This window comes from Dermacentor andersoni, chromosome 4 (assembly GCF_023375885.2).
Source record: "Dermacentor andersoni chromosome 4, qqDerAnde1_hic_scaffold, whole genome shotgun sequence".
In the NCBI taxonomy this organism is placed as follows: domain Eukaryota; kingdom Metazoa; phylum Arthropoda; class Arachnida; order Ixodida; family Ixodidae; genus Dermacentor; species Dermacentor andersoni.
Genome location: NC_092817.1, coordinates 146,693,210 through 146,714,615, shown reverse-complemented (window position 1 = coordinate 146,714,615; position 21,406 = coordinate 146,693,210). Strand labels below are relative to the sequence as shown.

Sequence of the window (21,406 nt, the reverse complement as noted above, 5' to 3'; positions counted from 1 at the left end):
AGAGCTGCGCTCAAATTTCGCATTAGAGAGAATCGTAATCGCCGGTGACCTTTTTTTTTTTTTTTTGAGAATGACTGCTGTAGATACATTTCACAGCAAATTTTGCGGTTGGTGGTGCCTCGACGAGATTACTTAAGCTTTCTAATTTGATAAAGTTGTCGCAGTTTTCGGAATTTCAGTTTTTTCATCCTCATTGATATTGTCACGTAGCGGCGACGTTAAGAACACAGTAGCAATACTGTGAAAGGCAAAACTAGATTTTATTGGGCGAACATGTGCCCACAAAAGAGGCTACACTTATAGCACAACGAGAGCGGCGAACACAGTAGGCGATCGTCGAAAAATCTGATCAGCGGGTCAAGCGCGTCGGCTTTTATAGATCAGGCGTCGAATGTTCCAGATTAACCGATGGGACCCGCGTGTCTTCCACAAAGTTCTACACTATTCGCGTCGCGCATACATGCAATCAGATTAGACAAGTTGCGGTGAAAGACAGTGGACGGAACCATCGATAACATTCCAGAAACTTTTTACATGCAGGTGCACCCTGCGCTGCGCGATAACATTTGTTAGGCGGCCAAACGTGGTCGCCCCATATAAGATAAGTACACGTGTCAATATGCATATGCAAAAGCCCTGAAAATAAGGAAAGGAAAATCGCCTTCGCAGGGCCCTTCTTGCTTCCTTATTGCTTTCATAAGAATTTTCTGGGTTTCAAGCAATTTGTGAGCTCGCGCAGAGGAATGTCACCTTTATTTTGTGCCAACTCATGATTTTTTGCTTCTTTTCTGTTGATCTTTTCTTCGGCGATGTAAAATGCCGAGAGTCCTTCTTAGAAGCTACGTCGCCTTGCTGCTCTTTCGGTTATGTGATGAACCAAGGTAGACTCGACGAGAGACCCGAATACGAAACTGAAGCAGCCAAACATCCATACGTCTCCTCCCTGCAGAAAATAAACATAACAGCATGGAGTTGGAAGATCGTCGACAGCGCCAGCAAACACAGCAATTCCTATCTGTTTGACGCTACCTGTGAAGGAACGCCTGTATTAGCTATTTCATATGCCGATGTCTGCGTCACGATGCGAGGACAATCAAATTATATTGGTTCGCTGTAAACCTAAGCACATGTAATGGTTTGCGCAAGTGCTAGCTTTGCGACCTCTAAAGAAAATGCGACATTAGGTTTACTTTGGCAAATTCTATGACAGGGCAATTTGTTACGCATGGAGTATAGGCTGGTCGACGTAAATGGGAGAAATTGCGTGCGAAAGTGCGGTATACCACAAGTTTCCTTCAGTTCTAATATATATATATATATATATATTATAAGACCGAGACCGACCTGGCCGCCAAGCGCTCTTTATTACAAAAAAGGGAACGCCCAAGCTTATGCGCGAATAAGTAGAAGAATAGGGAAGATGATAGAGATAGATAGAATAAACTGTAATGTCCAACGGATAAGGTGATCTACCCACAACCCGACAAGCAGGTCAGGGGGCGAGTGCCGCCGCCTCATATGCAGGCTGGGAGGTCTTGGGTCCCAGCAGCCTCTTCAGCCAGTTGGACGAGCCGGAGCTGGAGCTCAGAGTCCGAGCTGTGCAGCAGGGTCTCCCAGGTGTCTCTACTACCTATTTTGTGCGTGCCCCCGGGAGAGTACGGAAATTCCCATATTATGTAGTCGAGGGTCCCTCTCGCCCCACAAAGATTACATCTATCGCTCCTGGCCTCGGGGAACATGTGGTTCGCCATAACCGGGTGCGGATACGTATAAGTTGGCTATGTACAAATGAAAACGACGAAGTACGTTAATAGAGCTTACACTAACTTCCCCCCGTCATGGAAGCGGCCAGCCTGGCTGCAGATTAGAGATTATCTAAACGGGAAGTGAAGGGCTTCATCCGCGAGACGTGAACAATTTCGGCATTCCGGCGGCGCCGGTGAGTGAGGGAGTGTACTGGGCGGACGAGATAGTTCACTGTAGATGTTTGCTGCACAAAGGTGTATGGGCAAATGTAGCGTTGAAAGAACTTCTCACAGAGGCCTGGGGTGCGGACTGGAGTCCAAAGCAGCACTTGGTCTCCAGGGGGAAAACGGAGCTCACGGCGTTTGTTGCCGCAGCGACGTTTGCGCTCAGCTTGGGTAGCTTCTGTGCTTTGCCGGGCGATTTGACGGCAATGTGCAACTCGGGCAGCAAAATCTTCAGGAAGGGACGCGTTAGGCGAAGAAGGTGCTAAAAAGAATTCTCTGTCGAATATGGTGGAAGGAGATCGTCCATACACAAGGAAGAAAGTGCTGCAGCCGGTAGTCCGTTGAATAGCAGTATTATATGCGAATGTCGTGGACGGTATCAGCGGCCCGAAGAACTTCCTCCCGAACTTGGGAAATAAACGCCTTGCCACGGTCACTCAGAAGAACGCTAGGAGCCCCATGGCTCAAGACTATGGAGCGCAAGAAAAAGTCAGCGACCTCAGAAGCGGCACCGGATCGCAGAGGGGCAGTCTCGGCACATATTGTGAAATGGTCGACCGAAGTGACGATCCAACGGTGACCGGAAGGTGTCAAAGGCAAGGGACCACATAAATCTGTGCCAACAAATTCAAAAGGTGCGTCCGGGCAAGGGAGAGGTAGTAAACCGGCAGGAGGGGATGTCGAGCGTTTGCGGGGCCGATATGACGCACAAGAGACAATGTATTTGGCCACCGTTGTGGATAGGCCAGGCCCGAAGCAGCGGGTCTTGATGCAATCGTAAGTCATGTGGAAGCCTAAGTGGCCAGCCGATACGTCGTCGTGAAGTGCCTTTCATACTCGAAAGCGAAGGCAGCGAGGTAGAACTGGGACTCACCGGTGACCTTTTGGGTGGTAAACGTAACGGTGTAGCACGCCACCTTGAAGGTGGTATTGTCGAGGTTGATATCGCAAGCGGCTGTTGGGTGGTTCCGCGAACCCACTAAGACGATCCATGACAGTTCGACAGTAGGAGTCGGCCCACTGAAGCAACAATAAATCAGAGCGTGATTAAAGCGTAACTTGGTCCAGGGGTGTTATCGAGAGCTGGTGTGTGGCAGGTGTAGCATCCGAATGACGTGGTTGGGAAGACGACGGCGCGTTACCAGGAGAGAGCGAGAGTGGGCAGCGAGACAATGCGTCTGCATCATGATCACTTTTTCCAGACTTGCACGTTATTGTAAAGTCGTATTCGTGCAAGCGGAGTATCCAGCGTCCTAAGCGTCCTGGCATGTTTTTCATTGATGACAGCCAACACAGAACATGATAGTCGATGACGATGGTGAAGTGGCGGCCGTAAAGGTATGGGCGAAATTTTTGAATCGACGAAACGATAGCCAGGCACTCTTGCTCTGTAATGGTGTAGTTTTGCTTAGCTGGAGAAAGTGTAGAAAGTGTGCGGCTGGCATATGCTATGACTTGCTCTTTAGAGGCTGCATTACGTTGCAGAAGTACTGCGCCAATACCTTGTGCGCTTGCGTCAGTATGGAGTATGGTGGGGGCTCGATCATTGAAGTGGCAAAGCACTGGTTCGGAAGTAAGATGTTGCTTAAGAGCTTGAAAAGCCCACTCGCCGTCGTTAGTTCATGCGAAAGAGGCACCGGTAATCCGCAACATTTGTAGAGGAGCTGCTATTGCAGCGAAGTTGCGTATAAATGGACGAAAATATGGCGCCAAACCGAGGAAACTACGTAGATCTTTCTGTTGCTGGGGGCGAGGAAACTGGAGAACAGCACTATTTTTTCGGGGTCTGGCTGGATGCCATCTTTTGAGATGATGTGGCCCAATACTTTTATTGTCTTACTTGCAAATTTGCATTTTTTGTATTGCTCTGGAGACCAGCATTTGCAAGGCACTTTAGAACTTCGTCTAATCGATGAAGATGTTGGCTGAAGCTAGACGTAAAGATGACAATATCGTCAAGGTAACGGAGGCAGGTCTTCCATTTTAGTCCACGAAGTACGCTATCTATGCGCTCAAAAGTGGCGGGAGAGTTACAAATGCCGAAAGGCACCACGTTATATTCATAAAGTCCGTCTGGTGTAGCGAATGCGATCTTTTCTTTGTCAGTCTCGTTCATCAGAATTTGCCAATAATCTGATCAAAGATCAAGGCTGGAGAAATACTTCGCCCCCTGTAGCCCGGGTCGCGTTAAACCTTGCCGGACGTACAAGAAAGTTGTATCTATCCATCCATCCATCCTGTAGTGTGTCCAAAGCGTCGTCAATTCGTGGTATTGGATATACGCCCTTGCGTGTGATCTTATTGAGCGCTCGATAATCGATGCAAAAGCGAACGGAGCCATCCTTTTTCTTTACTAGAACCACGGGAGAAGCCCAGGGGCTAGATGAAAGTCGTTTATCTTCCGCGCAAGCATGTCAGCAACCTGTTGTTCAATGACATTTCGTTCGGACGGCGATACACGATAGGGGCGTCGTCGTATTATAGCTGAACCATCGGTTTCGATGCGGTATGTAGCCGCATAAGTTTGGCTCAACACAGGGGAACAGCTATCGAAATAGGCTTTGTGCTCCGTGAAGACCACCGTAAGGCTTCGGTCTGCGCGGCTGTTAGGTCTGAACCAAGAACGGATGGCGGGGGGAAAGAATCATCCAAACCTGAGGTTGGTGCTGGCGATGAAGAAGGGCAAAGCGTGACTATAGAGATAGGTTGAGTGTCGGCGAGGGTTGCCACAGTCATCCCTTTGGGCAGCCTCACAGGATCTGGGGTCGTGTTGCAAGCAGTGAGAAGGGTGCGGCCACTCGAAAACCGGACGAGACAGGCGGCAATGAGAATTCCGCGAGAAGTACAGCGGGAAGAAGGGACGACTAGGGCGTCTCCTTCGGCGATCTGACTGGATGTTACGGCGACAACGTCTTCGTGACCATGGGGACGCGGACGTAGTCTACAGCGATGGCCAAGTTCACGCATGAAGGTGAAGAGTCCGTGACAGGTGCAAGCGCTGTCTCCGTGATATGGACAACTTCCTCTCTACATGAAGTGACGGCTGAAGCAGAATGTAGGGAGTCCCAACCCAGTATAAGTTCATGGATACACGTTGGAAGGATGATAAACTCAATGTGGTGGCGAATGCCGTCGATGAGAAGACGAGCCGTACACTGTCCGTCGGGGTGAATGAATGCATTATTAGCACCATGCAAAATAGGTCCAAGATAAGGCGTTTTCACTTTCCGGAGCCGTGAGCACAGGTCACTACGAAGAACAGAAACGGCGGCACCGACATCGATGAGAGCTGACGTGGGAACACCTTCAACAGTTACATAAAGCATGTTGGCCAGGCGAACAGGAGGAATTTTTGAAGACCGATAGGAAGCAGTTTCCCCTCCCAAAACTGCAACATTTAGTTTTCCGAGTGCTGGTCGGCAAGATGGGAAGTGGGGCGAAGCGGTGATGTAGAGCGCCGGTAAGGCGACGCAGAACGACGTCTGGCCGAACGGGAACTATGAGGCAGATTGGGAGCAGCTGGAGGAGACGGAGAACGCTGTTGAGGGAACGAGTACGATACGGAATAGTAGGCGTCTGGTCGGCGAATGCAGTCTGTCTCGTGCTCAGCATACCCTCGTTTTTCATCCTCCTGGCGACGGTGGCAGAAGCGAGATATATGGTGGCGTATACCACAGTAAAAACAAACCGGACGAGGTGGACGCCACTGAGGGTAGGATGGCGCAGCAAGTGCTCTGGTTCCCATCGAAGCCAAATGGAAATAGGTAACGTCAGTAGGCATGGAGGTCACGGTAGGGGGGGGGGGGGAAGCGAAGGAACATCCGCGTAGGTAGGTGTGGGGCGCGCTACCAGAGCAAGATCCCTCGTGGGTGTAGTCATCGCTGTTGCTTTACGACCTTGCTTTACGACTCTTGCTTTACGACCTCGCGCAAGTCGAAGGTGGGGGTTGGGGGCACAGGCAGTAGGTGAACGTCTCAGGTCTTGTATTTGAAGCTCTTCGCGGATGATAGTGCGGATAAGAGCATGTAGGTCGGAAGAATAGGGAACCTGAGGATCACTGCTGTCATGTTGAAGACGAAGAGACTGCAGCTCGTCTAGGCGCTGACACGTGGCAGTGATGTCTTGGACAGAAGCCTGATTTTGCCTGATTAAGGCGTTGAACGCGACAGACACAATGCCTTTTAATATGCGTCGAACGCGTTCGGCTTCCGTCATGCTAGGGTTCGCACGGTGGCACAGAGCCGAGACATCCTCTATGTATGAGGTGTAAGACTTGTGGAGGTTGGAGGCGCGCCCAGCTTCTGTTTGGAGACTTCTGCACGGCCAGACGAGGAAGCGAATATTTGCCGCAGCTTGGAGGTAGACGAGGACCAATCCGCGATGTCGAACTCGTCGTTGAAACACCACGTCTTTGCAACACCGGTCATGTCGAATGCGATGTGCCTCAATTTCTGGGTGTCGTTCCACTTTTTGCAAGAACTCACGCGGTTGGTGTGGTCGATCCAATCATCGACGTCATCACCGCGGAGTCCCGCAAAGACAGGGGGATCACGTTGAGGGCTCGTCACAGTCCAAGAGGGCACCGTAGGCGGATATATATATATATATATATATATATATATATATATATATATATATATATATATATATATATATATATATATTGACAGCTAGTGCACTGCGGTGTATTCAGGTGAATTATCTAAGCAAGTGGTGGAAACTTGCACGCCAAATCGCCATGGCCAGATGGCTTATTGAAATGATATACTAATAACTTCTCTCTTGAGTATTGGTTTCAGTTGATTGACATGTTGCAATTGCAAAATTAAAGCCGAGCAGTAGCTAAGTCATGCTTTCTAGGCAGGAAATGTAGCAGAACTTTTAGCGACCTCAAAATATGCTGCGAGATACGTTGGCATTAAATTCAAACAGTTTACCAAAAGCGTACGTAAAACACCCTTAAGGGTGTTTTAAGGGTGTTTTCCTGTCGCACTGTAACATCCTTACCGTCAGTGCCTTAAAAAATTAATAGAGGACAACAGCGGAGCTCTGGCGAGAGGTGCAATGACAAAAGACCTAGTTTAAAAACTATGTAATAATTCTGACTGCCTTGGGCGCACAGAAATATCCGACAAGAGAATTTCACAGGGAGAGACAGGAAACTCTCCTGTCGGATATTTATATGCGCCCAAGGCTGTCAGAATGATTAGATAGTTTTCAACTACGTCTTTTGTTGTCGCACGTCTCGTTAGAGGTCCACTGTCGTCCTCTATAAATTTTTTGTAAGGCCCTAACGGTAAGGGTGTTACAGAGCGAGAAGAAAACACCCTTAAGGGCGTAAAAATGTTTAGAGTGTGGTTGGGGCGATTTTACCTGTAACGCCCATGCATGTTTTAGCATAACGAATGAATTCTGGGGTTTTACGTGCCAAAACCACGATTTGATTATGAGAAACACCGCAGTGGGGGACTCCGGATTAATTTTGACTAACAGGGCATCTTCAACGTGCCCCAATGCACAGGACACGGGTGTTTTTGCGTTTCGCCCTCTATCAAAATGCGGCTACAGAGGCCGGGATTTGGTCCCGTCCCCTCGTGCTTAGCAGCGCAATACAATAGCCACTACGCCAAGCGGCGGGCCTTTAACCTAATTTTGGGACAAATATCTCGAAAGTGTCGCTAGACTTGCAATTTATGCTACACAAACTTGGGTTCACTAATACACCCGGGTTACTACTTCACGATGAGGACCTGCGCCCTAAAGTGAATAATTAGTAGGTTAATTAGCGTATCCTTCTTATTTAGCCATGAGGACATTGCGATCAGTCGCGAAAGTAACGTTCGCATCTTTAGGTAATCCACCTGAGCAAGCCTAAAAGCTCTATCTGTCGCAAGAGATTTCTTTTTTTTTTCGGCAGGAGCAAAAAAAAAAAAGAAGAAGAAACACACGGGGTATTGGCGCTATAGATGCAGTTTCAATAGGCGATGAGCGTGCGCTTACGGTTAGGTAGTTGCTGGGCGGCAGAGACTGTCTCACAGCGGACATCTGGGCGTAGAGGGCGAGCAGCAGCATGAGGGTAAGGGAGATCCTCTCCGGAAGGTGTCGAGGCCGCATCCACAAGACGCACCAGGAGAGGCAGACGAGCAGCGCGCTTGGCAGAAACGTCGATAGCAGAGGCGGCGCGAACCTCCGCGAAAGTCGCAACTGCAAGTGCACGCCGGTGAAAGGGGCGGCTGCGAAAAAAAAAAGATAAGCAAAATGTTGACACGAAGTTGGTGTTCAAAGTAGGGAGGAGGCCGAAGAGTGCATAACTGCGGTTCGGTGCCTTTCTATGTAAGACTTGTGACGTCACAGTAAGGGCCGACCTTTATTGAGCCTGAGAGGCACGGCGAAGGACCCTCGGGATAGTCCACTATGAAAATGCGGCTACCCGCACGTTGAAGAAGAAAGGCAGACACATGATGATGACAATATGCAGATGATGAAGAGGTGCACAATAGTTGCCCACACTAATTTCCCCCACGCGAGAGCACCCATCCTGGCCGCAGCCTAAAGGTACAGAGAATGCTGCGTGAAGGGCTTCATACGAGAAACGTGGACCACTTCGGTAGAGCGGCAGCGGTGGTCAGTTGAGGAAACAACAGGGGTCACACGTTAATTAACGGGAGAAGTCATTTCCAGGACCATGTATGGGCCAATAAAGCGGGACTGAAACTTCTCACACAAACTAGTTGTGTGAACTGGTGTCCATAGCAGCACTTCATCGCCGGGCTGGTAGAAAACTACGCGATGAGATGCGTCATAATTATCCTTGCGGTCTTGTTGTCTGGCTTCGGTGTTGAAGCGGGCACGCTGGCGATAATGGTCAAGGCGGGAGACATATTCTTCGCAGGATGATAGAGATGGATTGACAGGGGCAGAAAAAAAAGAAATGTCGAGAAAGGAACTGGGCGAACGGCCATAAACAAGGTAGAATGGCGAGTAACCGGTTGTGCGTTGAACGGTGCCCCAAAATTGCGTCCTAATTTCTGTGATCTGGTTGAATATAAGCGGCTATCATGTCAGAGAGCGCACGATGAAACCGCTAAGTCAGGCCGTTAGTCTGAGGATGGTGACCTGAAGTAGTCTTGTGGGTTGTACCAGAGGCTCTGAGCACTTCGCCTACCAGTTCTGAAAGAAATGCCTTTCCGCGGTCGCTCAGAAGGACACGAGGGGCGCCGTGACGCAGGATTGTGGCTTGAAGAATGAAGGTAGTAACTTCAGAAGCAGATGCAGAACTGGCACAAGCTGTTTCGGTATCGCGCGTGAGGTTGTCGACGGCTGTAACTATCCATTGACTATACCGGCTGGAGTCATGGGAAGTGGCCCATGAGCTCAATGCCAACAACCTCGAACGGTTCCGCAGGACACGAGAACGCTAGTAGCTGCCCGGCAGGAGCTGATGTTGGCTACTTTCGACGCTGAAAAATGGCGCAGGAAGAGACGTATCTCGCCACACTGGTAGACAGGCCAGGCCAGTCGAAGCGACTTCTTATGCGGTGGTAAGTTTTCTGGATGCCAAGGTGGCCAGCAGTCAAATAGTCATGAGAGGCCTGAAGGACATGAGCACTAAGGCAGCGAAGCAGTACGGGCACCCAGCGTTGTCCGTCAGGATGATGGATATGGCGGTACAGCACGGAGTTTTGTAGCTTGAATTGTGTCAGCTGTCGACGGCGCCTGACGTTAGGCAGGCGCGAAGCTCCACGAAGGCGATCTATAATACGTCGACAGTGCGAATCGGCGAGCTGTTGAGACGAAAATGATTCATAGTCGTCCGAAGTGAGATGGTGAAGAGTGGCGAAGGACAAAATCGCCGTAGAAGAGACGTCAGGGATTGCGTCCCTGGAGGTGGTTGCGGAGTCATGAGTGCAGCTGTTGGAAGCAGGCAGCGACGAAGAGCGTCTGCGTCTTGGTGCTTTTTACCAGACTTGTGGATCATCTCAAAATAATATTCTTGCAGATGAAGAATCCAGCGACCAAGACATCCTGACAAGTTCTTGAGTGTGGAGAGCCAACATAAGGCGTGATGGTGCGTAACGATGGTAAAATGGTGGCCGTGGAAATAAGGGCGAAACTTCTGAACGGACCAAACGACACCTATGCATTTCTGCTCAATGATGGTATAGTTCTTCTCGGCAGGTGTGAGTACGCGGCTTGCATATCCAACGACCCTCTCATGCAAAGAGGTGTCTCGCTGGAGGAGAACAGTACCAATTCCATGGCCGCTAGCTTCCATGTGCAAGATTGTGGGTGCAGTCTCAGCAAAATGACACAGGACAGGCTCAGATGTGAAGGCGCGCTGCAGCTGGTCAAAGGCAGATTCACATTCCGATGACTATACGAAGAGAGCACCAGAACGAAGTAGGTCGTGTAAAGGAGCAGCTTAGAGGCGAAGTCGCGTATAAATTGGCGAAAATAGGAAGCGATGCCAAGGAAACTGCGTAGTTCTTTGGTCTTTTCTGGTCGAGGGAAGCAAAGCACCGGCGAAATTGGTCAGGATCAGGTTGAATACCATCCTTGCTCACAATGTGACCTAGCACCTCGATCGTCTTGCTTGCAAAACGGCACTTTTTGGTGCTGAGCTCAAGAGCAGGGTTAGCGAGGCATGTGAGAATCTCGTCCAGACGTTACAGGTGCTGGGGAAATGTCGATGAGAAAATAACAATATCGTTCAGATAGCACAAGCATGTTTTCCGCTTCAGGCCATGCAGAACTGTGTCAATCATGCACTCAAATGTTGCGGGAGCATTGCAGAGGCCGAAGGGCATGACGTTGAACTAGTAAAGGCCATCTGGGGTTGCAAACGCTCTTTTTTTGTCGCCTTCGTGCATCGGAATTTGCCAGTAACCTTAACGCAGATCCAGGCTGGAGAAGTACACGGCACCTTACAGAGAATCGAGGGCAACGTCAATGCGAGGCAAAGGGCACACATCCTTGCGCGTAATCTTGTTGAGCGCCCTGTAATCGACACGAAATCGCACGGAACCGTCTTTCTTTCGGACGGAAACGATGGGAGACGACCAAGGGCTAGCAGAGGGGCGGATTATCTCACGTTGTAGCATGTCGGCGACGTTTTCCCCAATAATTTTGCGCTCGGCTAGAGACACCCGATACGGCCTGCTACGTACGAGGGATATGCCGTCTGTCTGAATGCAATGCGTTGTGACGGAAGTCTGACCCAATGTCGAAGAATGCGCGTTGAATGAAGTTTCATGCCTCTTCAACAAACTAAGTAACTGTTGCGTCTGCGAATGCGTCAAGTCGGGGCTGATTACGGCTGCAAGAGGGCAGGCAGAGGGAGAATGTCCAGCATAAGTGATTTCAGGGGAAGCCGGCTTCAGGGGAACGCCACAGAAAGGTTCGGAATCAACAACGCAAGCCAAAGTGGCACCTTTAGGAAGGAGAATTTTCTCGGGTGTTGTGTTCCTTGGGGCGAGAAGCGCAGACCCATTGTCAAATCTAACTAGGCCTGATACAATGGCTATCCCTTTTATGAAACAACGCACAGAAGGTAATACTAACGCATCTCCATGGTGAATGATGTCGGACGTGATGGTGAGAATTTGCTGACAGCCTGGAGGTAACTCGGTATCTTCTGCAGCAAGGAGACGAAGTGGCTCGTACTTTTCATCTTCAAGCGAATAATCACTGTCAGTCGTATGTGGCAATCGTATGAGCCCGTGGCAAGAAGCTCGAAAGAGATGAATGAAGGAATGCTCTCTTGCTGCTCCCAGTCTCTGGCTTTTAACCCCTTCGGTGTCTCGAAGTCACGTCATGCTCGGCCAATCGGCGAGTCCGCTCAGGTGGCGTCATTTTTGGCCAATGGTAGGCGCCCGTGCGAATGTAAGTCGCACCCGGCGCAGAGGGTCGCTCCTTGGGCTCCAATTGTCCGAGGGATTACTTGTCTGCGGTATTGCCTTCCTGGTCTGCGACTGCCGTCACAAAAGCGGAAATGGGGGGGGGAGGTCGCTGACAAGGCTTCACGGTACATTGCAGCCGTCTTGACTCGCGGCTTGCAAGCGCTCAGAGGGGCCGGGCGGTTTGTTCTCGAGCGACCTTTCAGAGCCGCAAAGCAGCTTTGCTCGGGACCTACGTTACCTGGAACCGTGCCAGGCTCCCGCTACACTTTTGGGAAGAGTCAAGCCGTGAATAGCTAGCTCCACATGCGGCGCACGGAGTGGGGGACGCCAACTTGTTTGGACGTGCTGCCCCTCGGGAACGTGATAGATGCGCTTCTGCGTTCCTTACTTAGGTGTGGCGCGATTCGATGTGGTCTGGTGAACTCGAAGGAGGCTCAGAAGAAGGTCCCGTATATAACACCCCTCAGAATACGAATCGCGTTCACTCATGTCGTACCCGCGACCCTCATCTTGTTTGCGCTTGCGGCAAAAATGTGATATGTGTGCGCGATAGCCACAGTAATAGCATATACGCGTGAGGAGAGGAGCCAGCCAGCATATACGGGAGAGGAGCCAGCCGCGCGCCGTAGTTTGATGTGTCGTTGACAGTGCTTCTCTGTCTTATTCACGTTTTCAGAGCAAAATAGGCAACGCCCTTCGCATGTGCGGGGTGGCTAAAGCCTCAAGGAATGTCGGATAAGAATTGTTGCTGGGTGGGGTCTCAAATACCGGCGGAAACGTGCCGGCGATACGGTTCTGATCATTCACCGCACAGCCTCATCAGCGGGAGCAAAGGTAGGAATGGATCGTTGCTTCGGCGGGAAATTTCTTGTTCTCATCCTTTCCTTTGTCGCGTCGGTGTTTTTTCCACTCGATCATAGACACGTAAGCGACGAAGTTCGTCTGCAGTGCAGCATGCGGTTTAAAGGCATTTCGCTAAAGTTCGGAATGCTGTTTGCCGCTTATGCTGTTTTCCGCTTCTTTACCACGTTGCCCTAGCTAGGCAGCTAGACTGCACGAGCGCATTTTGTTGTAAGTTAAAGCTACTGAACTTTGCAGGAACTGAAATTGTTGCTTTTATGTAGCCCGGCAAATCCTCGCACCAGCTGTCGCGCACTTCATGTTTTCACATCTATTTTATGCGTGGCTTCGCACATGTATGACTGTTGCTAGTTGCTTCATGCATAACTCTTGCTGATTATTTTGAGCTGCGAGGTTTTCACCCAGCCTCGTTTGTAAAGGGTATAAATCACGCTGTGTCTTATCTGAATGATACCAAGCAAGTGCTTCTTTAACAGCTTTATTCTTTTCGCCCGAGGGCATGTTAGATATTGTGGTTTTTTGGGAAATGTGTTTAGAAAATAGGTAGTTCAGGGGGGCGAGAATTGCTAATCGTTGCTGCATATGGTATTTTTGTTCCATTTTTCGCTGAAAAGTTCGCGTCACGTTTGGGGAGTCATCACACCTGAGATGCTGTCTCAGCAGACTTAACACGTCAAGTGAATTGTTTATTCCACAACGTAGTCCCTTCTTGCATGTGAATTTTGTACTCAACTGAATTCTTTCTTATTATGCTTACGTCGCAAAGGACTAAACCCGGCCTTGCCGCCAGCGCTCATCTACATTGACTGGTGCTGCCCGGCCTTTAAATATATCATGTGGCATCTCTCTCTAGTAACATAAAAAAGTACTGAAAAGTTAGACTTTAGCTTTGTATGTTTCTAACCAGCTCCTTTGGGGAATTTGAAATTGCATGAAGTGCAGCGGGAACGGCAGTTCATCGGCGTATGCAGCAGAATTGCATCGGCGGTAGAGCGCTAACACGCGCTTTTATTTACCCCTGCGTTTGATGACTTCGTTAAATAGTGTATGCGCTTCCATCAATAAATTCACAATTACTCTTCTTGAGGTGACTTTGACTGCACTTATTCGGCGCTGTCACATGTATTCATCGGCAGAAAAATCACAACGGCATATGCAGACATCGCACCGTGCGGATTTGTTTGATATAAGTCTGCACTAACGACGGGTGTTTATTATTGAGGTATAGAAGGAGCATTACGGCAAAGGTGTAATCTAAAAAGAACGATGGAGACATCGCATTATTTCACAAAATTTATCGGCTACTTAACACGAGCTCCACTTCACGTAAATGGGATTCATGGCGTTTGTCTGCGGGCCGCACCTGTCACGTAACACCGGGAACACCATCTTCATACCCGCTCCCATGGGGTCAGCTTCTTCCCTACAGCTGCCACCGCAGAAGAAGCAGTCTGGCACACGAACAAAGGAGAAATCGCAGCCGCGAACTTCAGCCATCCTTGCTTCAAAGGGTTGTCGTCTGCTACTGCTCCCGCGCGTACTGTTGGAAGAGCCCGCTAGGTGGCTTTCAGTTACGCCTCTATAGGCGGTGCACGGGGCGTATAGGACGAGATGGTCGCCAAGGCAGATAGTAGGGGCCACTCGATACGCCGGGAGATAATGCGCTCAGATGGAGCGATGAAGGCTCAAGTGATATTGAGTGGACATTGGCCGGAGGAGCGACAAAGTCGGTAGAGACAAAGTCGAACGGACGCCGGTTGGAGGCGTGGTAGCAACCTGGGCGTATGTTAGTAGGGCGCGAGGAGCAGGAGTGTCAACATGCGCAGAGCAAGTCATGAACGCGATGACGTCGCACAACGCTGCAGCAGAAGGCTGAGGAGGAAGGACCACTGGAGATGAAAAGCCAAGTGATTGAAGTTCCTTGCGGATAATCGTCCAAATCATTACACGCAGGTCAGGGTCCGCCGTAGAACAGCGTTCGCAGCCCGGCTGCAAGCGTACGGACTCGAGCTCGTGGAGGTGCTGGCCCGTCAAGACGATGTCAGCGACGGTAGCCGGGTTCCTCATGGCCAGCGCGTTGAAGGCCACAGTTCCAGTGCCTTTAAGAATATGACGTAACCTGTATAGTATCATTGACACGGCGACAAAGAGCAAGCACATCCTCGATGTACGATGTGTAGGACTCACAGGAGTGTTGTTTGCGAGGATCAAGAGTTTTCTTCACACAGTATACACAGACGCGGCCGTATACCCATGGGACCGCAACACTAGAATGTTTAGAGTCGCGGCAGCAGTGGTAAACCACACGGGAGAACCAATTAGCGGCGCGACCCTGAGAAACTGCACGGTAACGGAGGGGGAGGAAGTCGCCGTAGCTCTAGCGGCGGCTGAAGGTTACCGCAGGAACAAATCTGTGATAATTCTAACGGACTCCAAAGCAACATGCAGGAACTACATACAAGGCAGAGTTAGTAAGGAAGCACTGAGAATCCTCCTCAAAACAGAGCCTCCTAACAAAAACATAAAACATAGGATCTTCTGGATACCGGCACACACCGGGATAGAGGGTAACTCAAGGGTGGACCGTCTAGTTCGCGAACTCACGCACCGAGCAGGGCAGTCGGAAACCCTAGAGGCCCCCTTAACGATGGAGCCGACGTATGCAGAAATACTTAACCACTACAGAGGAAGGAGACTTAAATACCCCCCACCCCACACATCGCTCACACAACATGAGGCAGTAAGCTGGCGAAGACTGCAAACAGGTACGTTCTTCAACCTGCACACATTACACAAAATGTTCCCTACCCAGTACAGGGATACATGTCCGTGGTGATGGACAACCCCCACGTTATACCACATCATGTGGGAATGCAAGCGTAATTTCGCATTCCATAAAGTAAATAACCCAAGTGCGGAACAATGGGAGGGTCTGCTCACCAGCAGCGAGCTCACAGCCCAACGGGCAATTGTGCAGCACTCCTGCAAGGCAGCAAGACTCAGCGGTGCCCTGGAATAGGGGCGCCGACGTTGTGAAGCGGCCAGGACTCAACACGTGAAGACACCGGCCCACCGCCAATCTCTCTGAGATATAGAGAAATAAAGATTTTCCATTCCATTCACAAGGGCGGAGCGAACCACCGGCGTTCCAAATACTTGTCGAAGCTGCCGCTTGAAGGTGGTCGAATCTGATAAATCAATTTCATGGTTGAAAAACCATGTCTTCGCCACACCCATCAGATAGAGCGAGACATGGCGGAGCTTAAGTAGGTCACCCCACCGATTAGCAGAGCTTACGCGCTCGTGATAGTCCAGCCAGTCCTCAACATCTTCACCACGAAGACCAGCGAACAGATGGGGATCACGCTGCTGGCCACTGAAGATCAGAGAAGGTGCGGCTTGCGGTGTCGATAAGGTTGCAGTAGAAGCGCCAGGCTGCTGGTCCTGCAACATGCTTGCGGACAGTCGGCACAAGCAGCAACCTGAACGAAGCTCCAGGGAATATGCCAAGTGTGCAGAGGACGTGGGACCAAGAAGCTCCTCCACGACTTGTGACGTCACAGTAAGGGCCAACCTTTATTGAGCCTGAGAGACGCGGCGAAGGAACCGCGGCACAGTTCACTATGAAAATGCGACTACGCGCACGATGAAGAAGACGGGCACAGACATGATGATGATAATATACAGATGATGAAGAAGTGCAGAATAAATGCCCACAGACTCAAGAGTGGTGGAGCCCGCCTGATAGTTTACGACACTCATTTCTTCAAAAAAAAAAAATCAGTGATACACAACAGGACGTTTATTATTTGTGGCCCCTTTTCGTGCTCACTACCTTCCATGAACAAATCGAGAAGCGCTTCTAAAAAGAAGGAACACTCTGGCAGCATGGTTCTCCTGTGGACAAGGTGAATCAAGCTTCTTAAATAAACGACGCTCACATTGCGGAGCTAAAAGACTGTTTTCACAATTGTAAAGCCACCATTCGTGCAAGGCAGTTTGCCTAACTAATGGTGAAGTAGAGCAAGTAGTAATTTCTTGCAGGAAGGAGCGTGTACAGGCGCAGTTTGCTCGTATTGTAACATCATGGAAAGAAGTAGTCGTGACTTTAGTGACGAAACCACGCGCAAAATACAAGCCCCATAATGTGTCGCTAGCACTCCACATTCATTTGTAGAATCACCACCACCGCCATCAGCTGGGCAAAGGTGCGATGCGAGGAAATGCATCTGCGAATTATGAAAAGGGTCCTAAACTGCATTACATATTCAAGGCTCACAGCTCGTGACTAAAGAAGTGCGAATATAGCTGTAAAAATTATAGCGGTATTTATACGTAAATGTGGAATTATCTATGTTTCACGTTCTCAGCGCCATCGCGATTTTTCTGCGGACGCGATAACAGGCAATAACATAAGCTAAAAAAACATAAGCTAATAATATATGTAGCTACAATCTGGTGCAATTATATTAGAGAACTGCTATGCAATGTTATCAACATATTTCGTATTTATGCTGCTGTTTAGAACTAGACTTCTGTTAATGTTCATTCAAGCTGCTTGCGTGGCTGAAGGCGGGTGAGAAAGTGTATTATGCAGCATGCAGCAATAATTGTTGCTTCTGTGGTTCTTTTATGCTTGCTTTGTAGCCGGCAGAGTTTGATATCAACAGTCGATAAACTTGAAGATGCCATCGATGGTTCTACGGTGAATTAAATCAGGGAAACATTAGGTTTTATTGCCATGACAATTACTTGTAGCCAACCTGCCCCAGTCCTGGTTAACCTCCCTGCCTTTCGTTTATCATTTTCTCTTTCTCTTCCTAAGAACACTTTCGCCAGCGGCGATGGCATTGACATGGAGCCTCGCATATATTTAGGCATATGTATGTTATATGTTTATGACTGCTGTATATACCGTATATGAATGTTACATTGTTGAGCCGCCAAGTTGCTCTAATCGGGTCGTACCTTCTTGACTACACTACTACTCGGAATTTTTAGAATGGCAGCCCGCAAGGAAATAACAGCAGACATACCATTCACAACACATGGTGTTTTATCTTAAACCTTTTCAACCTAATGGAAATTGAGAGCGCAAAGAATATTAGTTCGCAAACCTGAAAATGATGTAATTTTACCGGTGCGGCTCTTTACGGGTGGCATAGCAGCGCTTGTGTGGCGTCATTACAGGCGCTACACGGCGAGTTAAAGGTTTCGAGGGGGCCAGAAATTTTGGCTGACCCACGTATGTCGCGACTGCGTTAGTCGGACCTAAGATCCCTAGATAATTTCGCCAATTTTTAGTCACCATAGCGCTACACTGTTTCGAAGATATCTCGGTCTGTGACTTGATATTGAAACTGATAAGGTGTTTTAGCATTTTGATTCTGGCATCTTTTCCGAAATGACAAGTTCGTGACTGTTTGCTGAACAGTGGACTCACATTCCGTGTTCCAGTTACGTTTGTACTTTCGGGTGAGTGGCTGCACGTCGTACTCGTGGATCTGCATGGTGGGTTTCATCCGGACCGCACCTATGTTACTCCATGCAAATCTCGAGTTTGGCTCCAGTTGGAAGTCTGTTCGGAAAAAGAAAGCAGTAGCTTTTCACACACACGCCCTGTGCTTTGTTGTAACACGAAGCACAAGTCCAAGCAGGATCTAAGAATTATTGCAGAGTGTGATTTTATGTGATACAACTCGGGGATGCTATATAGCTACATATCCGTTTTTTGTTCGAAATTCCCAATTTTTTACAATTCAACCCGGGTAGTGGCTGTTCATGGCAGCATCAGAAGCGTGGTAGTACTCTATCCCATGTAGAAGCCTGAAAACAGCGAAAAACTAAACAAAGTGGTAATACGGCTCTAGGTGCTGAAATCAAAGGCGAAGACTTCCACTTTGGCATGCTCATAATATGAATGAACGTGATGATTTGTCGGGATCCGAATGATAAGGATAGCAATAGCACGCGAAACTACTGCAATCATTTATATACTTATTTATCTTTTTACCTATTATTGCGATAAGCATCCTTCGCCATTAGGCACTTTGTCCGTCTGTCTGTCTGTCTGTCTGTCTGTCTGTCTGTCTGTCTGTCTGTCTGTCTGTCTGTCTGTCTGTCTGTCTGTCTGTCTGTCTGAGTGAGTGAGTGAGTGAGTGAATAAACTTTTACTTGGTCCAGCAAAACGAGATAAAACGCGCACCCGGCTAATGCCACGACGGGACTGACAGATCTAGCGTGCCGGCCTGATCGCGGGCGCGCTGGAGGGCCAGGATTTTGTCCTCAAAGACGGGACTTCGCAGGAGCGTGTCCCACTCTTCCTTGGTGAACTTCGGGCCCAGCGACCCGCACTCCCGGAGCATACGAGGCAAAGTAGCAACCTCACCACAGGCCACGCGAAAACAATTCGGATAAATCTCGGGATATATGCTGTTAAGGGACGCCAGATTTGGGTAGGAGTTCGATTGAAAGTGTCTGAGCGTGACCGCCTGCGGCCTGCTTAGCTTGGAGTGAGGCGGCAGGAAAACACTTCTCTCTAAGTGAAAGAATTTAGTGAGTTCATTGTGAGTGATAGGAGCGTCCCTGTGTCCGGGGAGAGAGTAACCCGATCCGAGGGCCGCGCGGTCGGTAAAGCCACGCGCAGCCTCGTGGGCAGACAAGTTGAGGTTCAGAGGAACCCCCTCAATCGCCCCGATGTGGGCAGGGAACCAAAAGATTCCGTGTATGGAGGTGTCGCCGTGTTTGGCGCCTTTAAGAATTGGAATTACCTGCCGGGCTACCCGGCCTTTCTGGAATTCCCTGACGGCCACTTTCGAATCGCTATACACCCTTTCTCTCCGACCGTCTTGCATGACGAGTGCATGGCCACTTGCTTGTCCACCTCGGGGTTCGTCGTCTGGACGGAAGCACAGTTGATTACTTTGCCCAGTGTGTCCACGACGGAAACCGCAAAAGCCTTGCTGTCTCGATATGCAGCTGCGTCCACGAAGCTTGCTGCGATCTTGTCCTTGTTTATTTGCTTCAGTATATTCAATGCTCTTGCCTTGGGACGACCTGCGTTGTGAACGGGATGAACGTTGCAGGACAAAGGGGCGCCCACGATCTTCTCCCCTATTTCTCTGGGGATTTGGGTGTTTTCAGCCAAGTTCTTGGTGGCTGCGAGTCCGACCTCCTCGAGGATACGCCGGCCGGCCCGCGTGGTGGACAGCCGAGTAAGCTGGGCCCGTTCCTGAGCCTCGGCTATCTCCTCCATGGTGTTGTGTATGCCGAGCCGAAGGGGTCCTCGGTATGCGTTCTGACGGGCAGCCCGAGTGCTCTCTTGACGAATTTTCTAGCGAGGGCATTAAGCTTTTCCCGCTCGCCTCTAAGCCAGTTGCGCATGGCCACCGTGTAGGTGAAGTGACACAGCACAAAGGCGTTGATGAGCCGAAGCAGGTTGTCCTGCTTGAGGCCACGATGTATGTTCCTGACCCTTCGCACGAGGCGATAAGCATTGTCGGTCTTCGCAATTATCTTGCGCAACGCAGTGCCGTTGCCGCCACGTGATTCGATGAACATACCCAGGACTTTGATGGTGTCGACCCTGGGTATCGGGTCACCGCTCCGAGTAAACAGGTGAATGTCACTTTCCGAGACCGGTTTCCAGCTCTTGGGTCTGCCGCCTTTGTCTTTCCTATAAAGCAGAAGCTCAGATTTTTATCGGGGCGCATCTGAGTCCGCTGGGTATGCTCCGTGACGTCTACCGCCTCTTGCATGGCGCTTTCCACTTGCCCTTCGCTGCCGTCGGTGCACCAGATCGTGATGCCGTCGGCGTAGATGGCGTGTTTGATACCTTCAGTTTAGGCCAGATTCCTCGAGAGGCCGACCATGCAGATGTTGAAGAGAGTAGGCGATATGACGGAGCCTTGCGGCGTTCCCCGTGGGCCCAGGAGCACCTCGTCGGAGACAAAGTCGCCGATCCGCAGCTTCGCTTTCGTCCCCGTCAGGAACAAACGGATGTAGTTATATGGTCTGGAGCCTCGAGGTCTGCGACGGAGGCCAGAATGTATTCGTGGGGAACGATGTCAAACGCCTTCTCGAGGTCGAGTCCGAGCAGGGCCCTGGTGTCCCTGGTGCTGCCGTCGATAATTTGATGTTCGATCATCTTCATGGCGTCCTGCGACGAGAGGCCGGCACGGAAGCCAATCATATCGTGAGTATAGATGTTGTTCTCTTCGAAATATCTGTTTAGTAGGTTGAGGACGACGTGCTCCGCCACTTTCGCGACGCAGGAGGTGAGAGAGATGGGTCGGAGGTTGCCCACGTTCGGAGCCTTGCCGGGTTTGGGGATCAGGAGGACGTTGGCGGTCTTCCATTGCTCTGGGACGCTGCCGTTTTTCCACATCTCGTTGATCTTCTCGGTGAGGTATCCGATCGAACGGTCGTCAAGGTTCCGCAGCATCTTGTTGGTGATTCTGTCGGCACCTGGCGCACACTTGCCGTTGAGCTGTCTGTCTATCTATCTTACGCGTATCTAATGGGCCAAGTTGTCTCATTACCTTGAGCCAGTTCGTATTTGCTCGTGAGAATGATGCCGGTCATGGTTTTTCTGTCATCCTTTCAGCTTCATCGTTTGAACCTCGTCATCCGTTGTCGTCACGCTTTTAACGTTGGTCCAGTAGCTCAAATTGTCTA

The 21,406-nt window shown here is 49.9% G+C and overlaps 1 long non-coding RNA gene across 1 annotated transcript; it reads right to left on the bottom strand.

Annotated features, from left to right (window-relative positions):
• Positions 1 to 739: 739 nt before the first annotated feature.
• On the bottom strand, positions 740 to 18,302 carry LOC129386545 (uncharacterized). Its single transcript, XR_011893649.1, has 3 exons — positions 18,174 to 18,302; positions 7,971 to 8,203; positions 740 to 943 (listed from the first exon to the last, which is right to left on the bottom strand). It is a non-coding gene; the product is annotated as an uncharacterized lncRNA (long non-coding RNA).
• Positions 18,303 to 21,406: the final 3,104 nt, after the last annotated feature.